The following is a 13,423-nucleotide window of genomic DNA, read 5'->3' as shown; positions in this document are numbered from 1 at the left end:
GATGTTTTGCCAGTATTATGGCTGTTAGAGCACTATGGGGAGATCTAGTCCACAGCATCTGTAGTGCCGAGGGTTCTGTAACCACTGGTGTAAAGTGTCTAAGTTTGTCTGTACAATTGAATGTATGGTAGGGCGTGTTTGAGAAATGTCTGCACATGTTTGTAAATGTGAGTGTTTGTAAGAGTATCTGAATGTGTTTGAGCAAGTGTCTGATAGTTTGAGAGTGTACGGGCCAGGAATAGGGGGTCAGTCCCACAAGTACCCAGTGCAGATGCTAAACCATGCCCCCAGTGCTCCTCCATCTCCATCTATTATATTTTATTAATAAAAAAAAAATGTTTTAGTGACCGTGTCTTGGTAATATTTGTATCATTAAAGTGTGCCTTGGCCTGGAAATATTAGGAACTTGAGGACTGGGTTTGGAACCCCTGCCCTAGACTATGATACAATATTAGCCCCTACACTGCACTAATACTAAACATTGATCCCTATACTTCTCAACACTTTCCGCTCCAGTGGTTATGGTGCCAGAACTATCCTGGTTCCGTCTCTGTGTAATTTGTCAAACCATTTTATAACGGTTTGGTAACTTACCTGGTATCCGTTGTTCTCCTGCAGGTGTCGCTGGATAGTCTTCATAGATCTAAAGCATGTCTGATACTGGACCACACTCATAGTCTGAGAGAGCACATAACCCTGCATGGCTGAGCTTAGCTCAATGGAGCTAACTAGATTCTCTTGCAAGGAAGCAGGGCATGTGGCCTCAGCCACCCACCAAAATCCAGTTAATTTGTCAAACCATTCTAAATCGGCTTGACAAATTACACTGGGATGGTGCCAGGACATTCTTGGCACCATAACCACTACAACGGTTGTTGTTGTTGTTGGTTATAGCATTTGGAGTGTTCCTTCAACCCCTACACTACCGTTCTACACTTTATTTCTCTCTCTCATTCTCTCTTTAATTTTTTTAAAATGATAAGTATATAGCTTGTTGTCGTTGTAACCATAGCAACCATGATTTTAAAAAAAATAAGCTATTGTAACCAATGCTACAATTTATGTTTTACACAGACATGCTAATTTAGACCATCAAGGGAAACCTATCAAGGGATAGCTATCTCTTGTGGCAGTGTCTCATTGGTGCTTTACAGACCTGTATGACCCTCCTCGTTGCTGTGTATTGTAAATGCCATATTATCCTTGATGACAAATGAATCGGACAACTCATCACTGTCTAGAACCAGAACAAGTCTGTAGATGTTGCTGGCAGTCTCTCACTGGGTGTTTATCCAAGTTGTAGTCATAATAAATATGTCAGAAAGTACGCAAGACTATTCATACAAATATTTTTGAAATCACTTAGAGTGAATCTTACGCCTGGCCATCTGTTTCTCTGGTTATGATCCGTGGCATATGTGATTTCTTTCTTTTGTGTTCCTATCAAAGCATATTACAGGATAAAGAATCCCAAACTGCCAGACAATCTGTTTCGAGGGTCTGTCCTGCTACAAATGATGAAATATCATCCAGTGTCCGGGTTACTTTTACGATGACATTTTATTAACAAACTAGATTCAGGCAGCACATATTTTAGATATGATACTTTCACTGTGTTTGGGTGCTTACAGGACTATTAAAAATTACACAGTGTACGGTTAGGGGGTGTTTATGGTTTGTGGATTGAGGTGACTTGGAGTTAAGTGGATAAAGGATCATTTATGATGGATAGACGGTACCTGTTTTTTTTTTGTGTCAATCTGTTTTTATTGAGGTAACGTTTATCAGAAATTCCGTAAGCATACGGTGTGTAAAACAATACAAGGGTACAATACATACATGAGTAACAATATTTTTCAAAGGTAGACTTTGCTTAAGAAAAGTGAGTTCCGTCTGATTGCTGGTTAACATCCGTGGGGGAGGGAATTTGGTAGTCCTGTGGATTAGTAAGAATGGGCCTTTGTGGCCGGGCGACTTTCCCCTTTAGGGTCAGCGGTCCATCTGGTGCGGTTATGGCTGAGTGTTGGCCAACCTTGTGTCACTACCTAGTCCCCTGAAGTACTCTCCTTGTGTTCAACCGTTATCTGTTAGGGTCTGTCTATAGTGGGTGTTGTGTTGGGCTCCCGTGCCCTCTTAATGAGTTTTGGGTCAGTTCCCTTAATTAGGTGTGGGTAAGTATAGATGTCCAGCAACCAGGTGGCATTGTGTCATCGCGTATTTGTACGCCGCCCCTCGGCTTGTGTGCCGGGAAGGGCGAAGGTCTGCTTTGCCGGGCTAAGTCTGTCTGTGGCGGTCATTGTGGGTGTAGATGTATGTTGTGTGTGTGTGTGTACGCGGCTGAGTGTTGTGGCTGTCTATGTGTAGTTTGGCGAAAGCCGGTTTATCCTATGCATCTCGAACTAGGTAGGTACCTGTTTTTTTAAGATGATGTGGACTGTGACTCCTATGACTTTTAGCTAGGTGAAGCAATGGAACAGGTAGTAGTACAAATTGTCGTGGAGCTGTCATAGTCGAGGGACATGAGCCCTAGATTGAGGAACAGCATTTTAAAATGGCACAGGTAATTCATAAACAATTCACGTTGTGTATGAATGGGCAATAAGGCACGTATTATCTTGAAATAGATTGTCTTATGGAACTGGAAATTGATACTTTTGGCCTGACCAGATTGCCCATCGTCCCATTTAAATGGGAGCTGTTCTTAAAAAAAAAAATATTTTTTTTTTAAGTGTAAAAAGTTAAAACAAAAAAAGTGTAAATATCATCAAATATAGTGTATTATTAACTGAAGATTTAGTTGGACAAAATAGCCAAGGGGTTTGCATGCCCCCCACCGTTTCAAATGGAAAGCAGGACAATATAATTTTAGGGGTGTGCGGCCAGGGGCAGTCCTGCTCCGAGAAATTTTATTTCCCCAGCACACACACACACATTATATATCCCCAGCACACAGACACATTATATATCTCCAGCACACAGACACATTATAGATCTCCAGCACACACACATTATATATCCCCAGTACACACACATTATATATCCCCAGTACACACACATTATATATCCCCAGTACACACACATTATATATCCCCAGTACACACACACACAGACACACATTATATATCCCCAGCACACATACACAACACACAGACACACATTATATATCCCCAGCACACAGACATTTCAACTCACTGTTTAATGAATAGACAGGGAGGAGAAAGAAGAGAAAATTACATAATTCAATGACATGGCTATTCACTAAACTGTAAATTGTTGGAGCTTCAAAATGAATTAAAAGCTAGTTTTAAATGTAAGGTCAAAGTAGCCAAATCTGGAGAATGTTTCAAGTTTGTTTTTGTTTTTTTTGTCCTCAAATTAGAAATTCACTTTGAACTCCCAACAATTCTCAATTTAGTGAATAACCCTATCGGTATAAAGAGAAACAGTCTGGCGAGAATCTTTGGCATAGAGTGAGCAGAGGAATCATGAACAAAGTTGGGAAACAGAAACTGGATAAAGATGGGGATACACGCTTATGAGAGAGCTTGTTTGAGTAGGAATAAGCACTGTGGAGAAAAGAGACAGCTGATCAGACCTAATTGGAAACCAAATCACAAATTTAGGCCAAAATAGCTGATTTAGAAGAATTCTCCAACTCCGCTACAGTCACAGTCCAGCTGTTTTTGCTTAGACTTTGCAATTTGATTTTCAATTCACCTAAATTGAGAGTTTAGTGAATAAACCCTGGGTAGAGTGTAGTTGTATTCATGAGGGATCTTTGCCTAGGACGGCAGGAATCCTTGCACCGGCCCTGTACTGAGATGCTACAAAAGAGGAACATTAGGATAAAAAAGAGGGACAGATGGATTTGGCCCAAAATAGGGACTGCCCCTACTAAACAGGGACACCTGGGAGGTACGGATTTGTTCACTAAACAGCAGTGGGTGATGTTGTCAAGTAAACGTAATTCAGAACTAGACAAAGTGCCAAGGTGCGTGAAACCAGTCTCCACTTCCCAATAAGCAAGCAGAATAAACACTTGCTACCTTACTATTCCCATTTCTAGTATAAGGGGAAAACAAACATAATGCAACATTTTCTTCCCGATTCCTGTTTCTTGCTTGCTTCTTTCTATTATTTTTATTTGAATGAACACTACAAATTGTGAATTCATGGACCATTGATGGCACCCACGCCAATTTCATCTCACTGAAGTGGTTTGAGTACAGCGGTGCTGTAGTTTTAACCCTGCAATGTAAACGTTGTAGTTTTGTATAAACGGCTAAATTTACATTGCTGGCTTTAACACACCTCTAGTGGCTCTTCCTGACAGAACACTCTGAGCCTCCTCTGCAACGACAACGTTTTAATTGGACATGTGATGTTCGATGTCCATGAGGAAATTGAATATCATCAAATGCAGCTAATAGGGAAGCATTGGATTCAATGCTTCCCTACGAAAAGCATTTGATTGGATTACCAACTGTATGAGAGGCATTGGATTGGACAAGAAGCCAGGAAGTGACATATCCAACATGACTTCGCAAGAGGAGGAGGAGTGGGTGGCAGCAACGAGTCTTGTAAGAATTGTAAATTAAAACTTTTTTTTTCACCCAGTCTTGATTCAATTTGGGACGGGGACTTGCATCCAACTATTGAGGATAATACTGCAGCATTAGGAAAACGTTTGATATCCTAACGCCATAGTTTTCCTTTCACAACAATGACTGAAGAAAGTGTTTTATTTATTCTATTTGAAGAAAGTATCCAAATTAGTAAAGTCAGTTGTCAAACCGCCTGAAGTGTACAGTGAAAACAATATAACACTAGCATTGAAGCATATTACACGGGCCAAAGTAAAACAAAAAGCGATTGTCCCATGGTGTCTGCCTATTTTCCTATGTAAGCAAAATGTAATTTTAATACAATTCTCAGCAGCATAGTTTATCTCAGAATGTAATGCACGATGACAAATAGTTTTCCTCTGAATTCCAGAAGTATGCTGGGTTGGAATCCTCCAGTGTTGATGTAATCATTCAACAATTATGCTCTGTGATGTAATCCTTGAATGGTTAATAAGCCTGTAATCGGTCACTGCTCATAAAAAGTTGGCAAACCTCCAATGGTGGAATTCAAATGAGTTTACCAGTCGGAATTTTTCAAAACAAACATTGTTGCGCGGCTGTGTGTGGATTGCAGAGTAGAAAAGGAAATGACAGCAACATTGTCTGATATTCCAGCGTAGTTATCGCAGCCATAAAATCCAAGCTCACTTTAATTTCTAACTTGTCACAGCCTAATGTGATTCAGCGTAGAGAAAAGGTTTGCAAATAGGTCTGTGATGTAACAACATTACATCACTGCTCAGGCATCTACACATGAAAAAATATCAAGACTATATAAAGAATATTCAACTGCTGGAACTATGAGATTAACTCACTAGTGGAAATGAAGTTTTAGAGTCTTAAAGTAACACTGTCATTTTTTTTTCTTCAGATTTCTTTTCCCTATTCCCCTTTGTGTCTTAATGGTTACACCCTTAAACTTTATTGCTTGCACTAAATCTCAATATCCGTATGCCACCATTTTGTTCTTCACTCCATGATGTGAATTGTTTGCCCTTGTGTTGGATTTATTGTACTGATGGATTGTGGGTAAATTAGGTGAGCAATTGAAATTGAACTTTACTTAGGCTCTGGCCATTACCAGGGCTTCGTATAAATTCTATATAATTGCCATAGTAATCTACATAATCCCTAACCTGGACTAAGGCAGGCATTACACATGTCCACCAACTATTATCTGTCTCTCAGGTTAAACTATTACTACGTATATTCCCTGCCTCCTCACTGAACTTAATTTTCCCATATCCATTGGCACTGCTACAAACATTCTGGCAACAGATTCAGTTCCTAATTAAATAGTTACTCTTGCGCTTGATCCAGAAACATTCTTGATAGATATGCTCCTGACACTCCACGGCCCCTTAATGAAAAATGTCTATGCATGTGATGGTGACAGCAAAATTGTTTATAGCACACCAGTGGAAATTGGTGACTTCGCCCTCTATTGCCATGCTAGTGGAAACAACAACATTGTAGTGCTATATGAAGCTATGACTCATAGGCTGTCTAGTACAATCTCAAAGCATGAAGAGGTGTGGGCTCCATTGGCACAAAAAGAACAAGCTACTTCAAACCTTAACAAGGTGTAATAACTGCATGTCTTATTGTTAAAATATTGGAAAACACCATATACCCTACAGTGTTGTAAATTATAGCTAACTTTCAATCACCTGTCATGCCTAAGCTATATATTTTTTTTTTTTTTTTTTTATTTTTTTTTTTTAAATTCTTTATTTTTGCAGTGCATATGAGGGTTACATACAGACACGTGGTGCCCCAAAGGCAGTCCACATGCACATTTCAAAACATACATAGAGTACAAAACAAGGAGAGCATTGGGGTTTGGTAGTACAATGCACTATTTTTTTTTTTTTTTAGTTAGTTATGGACAAGCTTTAACATGCTATTTAGGTAGTTTAGAGATCGAGATTCTTTGAGAACAGAATGCACATTTATAAGTACTGTATTATAAGTACTGTATTATGACATGAAGGCTAGATCAGTGTGTACGTAGTTATACGTTGGGAGGCAATGATGCAAGAGTCAAGATAAATTACAGAAAGACATCTTTTCAATAGTGTTATCAGTTGCTGCTAACGTTAGGTAGTACTCTTAGCCGTCGCTGTCAACATTAGGTATCTAAAGATCTATGTAAGTTAACGGTTACACATGCTAAATTAAACTAGGCTATAAGGCAAATAATAGGACGGTGTCTTAGGAAAGTCTCATCGTGGGTCAGTACCGTGTCTTCAGTGGTAGATGCGTAAAGTCTCTGGGACCACAGTCTCTGGAGTTCACCCAATTCCGATTCTTGGTTGGAGCCACTTGAGTTCAGTAAGAGTGCCCATGCCCCTGAGCGCCTGTTGAGGCCTCTGCTGCTGGTAGTCTGCCGCGTGTGTGTCGGCTCTGGACTGCTGTGGCATCCCCGGTTCTGACTGTGGCGCGGGGCAGGTGTTGGCTAGATGCTTATCTGGTGGCTGAGTGACTCTGCCCTTTGGGTTTGTTACAACTGAGCCGGCTGCGCTGTAGGTGTTTGTTTTCTGTAGGCTTTGTTTCTGTTTGCGGTACCTTGCTGATTGCGGGCTGTTGGGACCATGCCCAGTGGCTGATGGTTCGTGGGCATTTCTCGCGGGTGCCTTGGGTGCCTTTGCCTGGCCTTTGTGCGGTAGCTTCGGGCGGGTGATGCCCGGTCTGCGCTTTGTCCGCCGGGTTCTCGTGCCCTGTGGCCGCTTTTTAGGTGGCAGCGCTTCGTCTGAGTGATCCGGGTGCTTGTGAAGGGGTGCACAGGGACTCTTTGTCTTTGAGGCTGATTCCTGAATGGGGTGTGGATGCTTGGCCCCAATTCGGCTCCAGAAGCGCTGGCAGACTTCTTCCCATCTAGCCTTGAAAGCCTCTGCCCAGGCTTCATCTGTCTGCTGTTGCTGGTTAAGAGCACTGCCGTCGGCCATCTTGGCCATGCCTCGTGGGGCCATCTGGGCAGTGTGGTTCAAGGTTGCGTCCCAGAGGTGAGTGCTTGCCTTAGGTTGGTGGACCAGGATGACCCCCGCCGGTCCAAGGGGGGGGGGACAGGGATCTCCCCGCATCGTGGCCCCCGATCGTAGAGGGGGGAGAGCGGCCGTCTCTCCTATTCCCTCCAGTCTGGTAGGCCTCAGCCGCCGGTCCGGCTTAAAATGCTCGGTTCGCTGTCGGAGCGGTATCATTATGCTCCTCGTAGTGTTCCCCCTCGTTTGCTGGCTTAATCAGCCCGTTTGGTCTCCGCTTGTGTCGGGAAAAGTGGGTTCCTAAGCGGATTCTTGCAGGAGCTCTCTCAGTTGTCGACCGGTCGGCTCTGCGGTCAGGCCCCGCCCCCTAAGCTATATATTTTCAAATGCAATGCACACTGTTATATCTAATGAACATGATAGTCTATTAGATAGGTGAGGGGTTAGTGCCCCATTTGCACTATTTCTAATACGTTTAAACAACAGGTTTGATTTCTGGAACAGTCAATTTAACCTTCCAGGTTTAGTAAATGTGATTATCACATGCCTCCCAACTGTCCTGATTTTGGTGGGACAGTCACGATTTTCTTTTACCACCGTCCGTCCTGCCTTAGTACCCTGGTGTCCCGCTTTTGGGGATACCAGGGAACTGTCCCTAACATTCATAGCATTAAGCCAAGCGTGGGGCTGTTCTAAGAAATGTTAGATGATCTACTAATAACAATTCATGCAACTAAAATGTTGTTTAGAGCAAGACCAATACATCTTACTTAAATAGACTGGTTTCTAAACACATGTATTGTACTTTAAAGAAACATTACTATGAATAATATTGCTGTGGAACACAGTCAGACACACCAATACTATGGAGCTCCTAGAAAAGAGGGTCATTAAAATAGAAGAGAGACAGATGGATTTGAGTAAAGGACAAGGACTGTCCCTCCTAAATATAGGCACTTGTGTGGCAGGCCATTGCTTTTCTATATATTCTGTGTCAATGCTTATTCTGGTATAGACCTGGTGCTTTGCTTTGCTGTCTTGTTTGAAGTTTAGCTAAGCCAAGCACAGGATTATGACATCACATAGACTGTAACAAAGATTACTATAACAGTTTGTGCTTGCTGATGCACAAAACTCTGTTTCTATAGTAGATAGACCACCAAAACAAAGTCCGGTCTGGTAAAACCAGATGTGTGAGGAGGGGGCTCCGATAATTTTATTTATTTATTTACTATTTTTATTATGGAGCCTTTAAATACATCTTAAAAGAAAATGTTTGAAGAATAGGATCAGATAAAAAAGGTAATTTGAATAAAGAAGGGTAAATATGTAGATAGAGAGGATGGGTAGTTGGGGATAATAACTTAATTAATAGCCTGGGGTATTATCAGATTTAAATATTCAGTGAGGGCTGTTGGGAGAGTTGAAAAACATCTGGCGATATATTGTGGGTGGGGGCTTTTAGAGATGAGCATAAATGTAATAAAAGCACAGTTACAAAAGTTGATTAGTCGGTGTCATAAAAAATGCCTTTTATAGGCCTATACTCTAAGAAATTAACTCCTTTATAACAGATGGCTTGCCTGAGCAGTCACAATGTAAAGCTTTCTCTAAACCATTGCTACAAAGGGGTTAAAAGGCCATACTCATTAGACTAGAAAAATTGCTGGACCATTTTAACCAATACTGGATTTTATTTCATAATTAATTGAATTCATTTAATTCTCTATGTATTGTAAACATAGAGGCAAAGCAAAATATATAAAAAAATAAAGTAAATCAGATCTCATGGACTATAAAAAAGAAACTAATTACATTTGAGCTACAATTGGGCAACTAGCCCATGTGTTAAAGGCTTGCATTTGTATGTACTTGCTGTTCATCTTGTTGCATTTTTAAAAAGTTATTTCCAGTTATTCGTGTGTGCTTTACAACCCCAGGTTATATACTGTATATTGCTGCCACAGTTCTTACTACACTCATCTGTATTTTATTGGAATGTATATTTATGATCTGATTTGTCCATGTCTTATTACTGGATTGCTTTTGTTTTGAACTCTGGCACTCTGCCTATCTGCTTTGCTTGCTACCTGCCCTGACCTTAGCCTTTGACTGCGATCTCCTTTCTCTCCTTGCTCTATAAATTTTGATACTGCCATCTGTTGCTTTTGAATTTAATCCAATAGACCACAAGAATCTTAGGTCTCATCTGATTCGCGTGAATAGCTGATATTTGAAGAGAACATATCCCCTGTTTTCCAGTTCTCTTCCTGTCTAATCTCCTATTCTAGCCCTTGAAGTATTTATACCCTTTCACAGTTGCAAATCTTGATAAAAAACGGTCAAAAAAGTGAATGAATGCTTTTTTGGCCACGGTCCATCAAGGAAAGATAAATATTCCATCACATTACATTTAATAACTATCTTTAAGACTCACAACGGAGAGAATTCTCAAATTCTTAAGCATGTTTGCTAGTTATCATTGATCCTTTAAACAACGTGTTTTTCGATGATTTTACATAAAAACAATATCTACAACAAGTGCAAGATTGGTACATAAAACAATAGCAACTGCTACGTATGTACAAATGTTACTATACATTAAAAAATGGCTGTTGACACGACATACACCATACTCATATATAAAGTATGCCTTACTTAATTTAGGTGACTTTGCTTTAAGCATTCTTTATGCTTCATGTGTTTTAACGATTATACACCCTCTCTTGCCACTAGCCTTTATTAATATTTAGTAACTTTTCTTCCCTGTGCTGGATCTCAATGCCTGGGCGCAGCCATTTTGTTCTCCTCTGCCCATGATGTCTGCTATTTACCCCTTTTTATGGGATGATTTTAATGATGGATTATGGATAAATCTGAAACAACCCTTGCTTTAAGCTCCACCCATTTTTAACTTTTGTAAAACTTGACTCCTATACATAAGGAAAAGTAGTCCTTACTTTTCCTCGTGTGTTGTATGGAAACAAGAGCTCTAAGAGATTCCTACTCAGGGATCTATATAGAAGCAGACTAGATGAAGCGTATTTTTGGTGACAGATCCACAGTAAAGCTGATTTTAAACCCTTCATCCAAACACTATGAAGGGTGGATTTATATCACAAGAATTATTAATGATAATTAGCACTAATAATGATAATTAATAATAATGATCTTCAAAATTAAAACAAACAACTTGATTGTTTAAAATTGATTTTAAAAAAAAGTATACACATACACACATATAGATTGTGTGTCTGTGTAAGTGAATTTCTGTGTATATGTCTAGTAGTGTCTGTCTGTGTCTATGTGTGTGCATTTGTCTGTGTGTATGTATATATATTTATAACTGTGTGGGTAGTAGTTTATGTAATGGTGTGGCAGGGCTCCCGACTGTCCAAAAACCTCTACTTTGGAGTCCTGTCCCACTGTCCCGATTTAGTTCCCTGATGTCTCGCATCCAGGGTCACCAAGGAACTATCCCTGGTGTCACACATATGGGGATACCAGGGAATTGTCCCTGGACAGCACATTGCATCATTAGATGATGTTAGATAATTGTGATGTGTGGCGGCTCTAGGACCATGCAGAGAGCACTTCAGTGAAGCTATCTGCATTGCCCTGTAAATTGTGACCCGGCCTAGAGACACTTTGTCAGCCTGAAGTGCTTGACACCAGAGTGGCTTCACGGGCAAACCTGCCCATTCTGGGTGTTGCCAGTGAAGCAAGATTTGTCACTGTGACACCCTCTTGATGGCCTGCCCACCTACATTCTTTATAGAAGGCAAAGCACTGTGGGCAAAGTATTCAAAGTATAAAGCAGAATAGGCATCTGTGGTGCCCCTAACAGTCATGCATCTGTAGGCAGGTGCCTATTCTATCAAATTGTATTACATTTTGTTTAAGGTATCCCTGAATGGTAGTCTGTACACAAGCTGATTGATTTATGAGCTAGTGCTGAGATCGCCTTAGCTGATAATGAGTTATACTCTGAAAGTCAATACAAATATCCATGACATTTACGGTGGCTGAATTTTGAGCTTGACTTCTCTTAGACAGATTAGCTCTCTGTTGCAACACTGAAAGGGTTAAAGGTACTGGTGCCACTTTCCTAGTGAGATTATATGCCTGGTCTCAGTTGATGTGACATTTGTGCCAAAAAAAGCTAATTTTACTCCTGTTAAACTTTGACACTTGTATAGAAAATAACTAATGATGTTGTGGTTTCTCTTGTTTCTGATGGAGTGATTTTGCTCTGGGTTACAAACCTTTCACTATTTGGCAACAAAATTACTTAAGTTAGTAAATAGACTTAATGGCATAACTATGCTGCAAAGCCAAATTTGATAAAGTTAGGCCCTAGTAAAACGACCAGAATATTTCTGTTTTCCTAAATTTTTTGTGCTAGCATCCCATGTTACAGATGTCACACATTTTTTTTAGATTAACCCCCTAAAACCTCCTGTAAATAACAAAATTAAACTAAACATCACATCTAAAATGTTCATTTTTTTTTGTTTGTTTGAAACATATAAATGTAGACATGTATATCGCTGCATGGTATAGAATAGAGTTAAATTGAATTTTTATGTAAACTGGATTTTGCCTTTAATCTTTCTTAACTTGGTTAGGTGCCTGTAAGAGGTTCCCTGGAAAATCTGGCCTCTTGGTGGCTTTTGAGTACTAATCAAGTTAAATTGTAATTGGCAGGGACTGTGCTATGTGCTAGGGAATTCTCAAGTGCTTTTCAAAGGGTTTCGATGGAACGTCCAAAACAGAAAAAACACCCAAGCAGAGAATCTCTTGGAGCAGGATTTAGTCCTATCTTATCATAATACAGCACATATGTGCCTTCCAATCTATTTTTTCCTTGCAGAGACAGCCTGATGAATTTAAGATTTATCTCTTTTTTTTCCAAAGTAAACATACTCTTAAGAAGGAACAACAAACAAGGCTGGCCTTAAGCCTTCAGACGCACTGTGCGAAACTTAGGAGTGTCACCCACTAGTATCCACCCGTCTGTTATTATTGATTAGATATGAAATATGATAGATGTTAAATGCCACGTTTTGATACAAAACAGTCTATCTTTAAAAGATACATGTATTTAAAGGGACACTGTAGTCACCAAAACAACTACAGCTTAATGTCCTGCCATGCAGGCATTTTCATGTAAACTACATTACTTTCTATGTAAACTTCCACTGGCCAATTCTCAGATGGCTACTAGAGATGCTTCCTGGGTCAGTTCTGCACAACTTGCTGCACTGACGTTCAGCACCTCTACCCTCTGCATGGAGACACTGAACTTTCCCAATAGAGATGCATTGACTCAATGCGTCTCTATGAGGAGATGCTGATTGACCAGCATGCCGTATTGCCGGGCATGCGCAATACCCTCCCAAGGCTTTCCTATGGGAAAGCATTGGATTGGCTGAGATTGTCAATTCTCATGATCACAGCCAAGAAGGCGGACCAGCGCTGCACTGGAAAAATGTCAAGTTCGAACACTATTTAAGGGGATGAAACGACACCTAAAATGTGTTTATAACACCACAGGGTCTGGAATACATGTTTATATTCCTGACCCTATTGTGTTCCTTTAGGATTGGCTGTTGTTGACTGTAACTGTTGTTTTAAGTGCCTTGATGTTCACATTATTACTGTGTGTGTATATATGTTCCTGGGTGTTTGCAGTGTCATGATGTGTGTTGATTTTGATATATGTGTGCAGTATATATGTATTTTGTTGTAACTATGCGTGTTCAGTGTCAGTACAAGTGAGTGTTGGTGCTCCTGTGTTTCGAGATGTGCCAGTGA

The sequence above is a fragment of the Pelobates fuscus genome, chromosome 4 (genome assembly GCF_036172605.1).
Source record: "Pelobates fuscus isolate aPelFus1 chromosome 4, aPelFus1.pri, whole genome shotgun sequence".
In the NCBI taxonomy this organism is placed as follows: domain Eukaryota; kingdom Metazoa; phylum Chordata; class Amphibia; order Anura; family Pelobatidae; genus Pelobates; species Pelobates fuscus.
The sequence above is the reverse complement of the archived record's forward strand: the minus strand, read 5'-3'. Positions refer to the sequence as shown.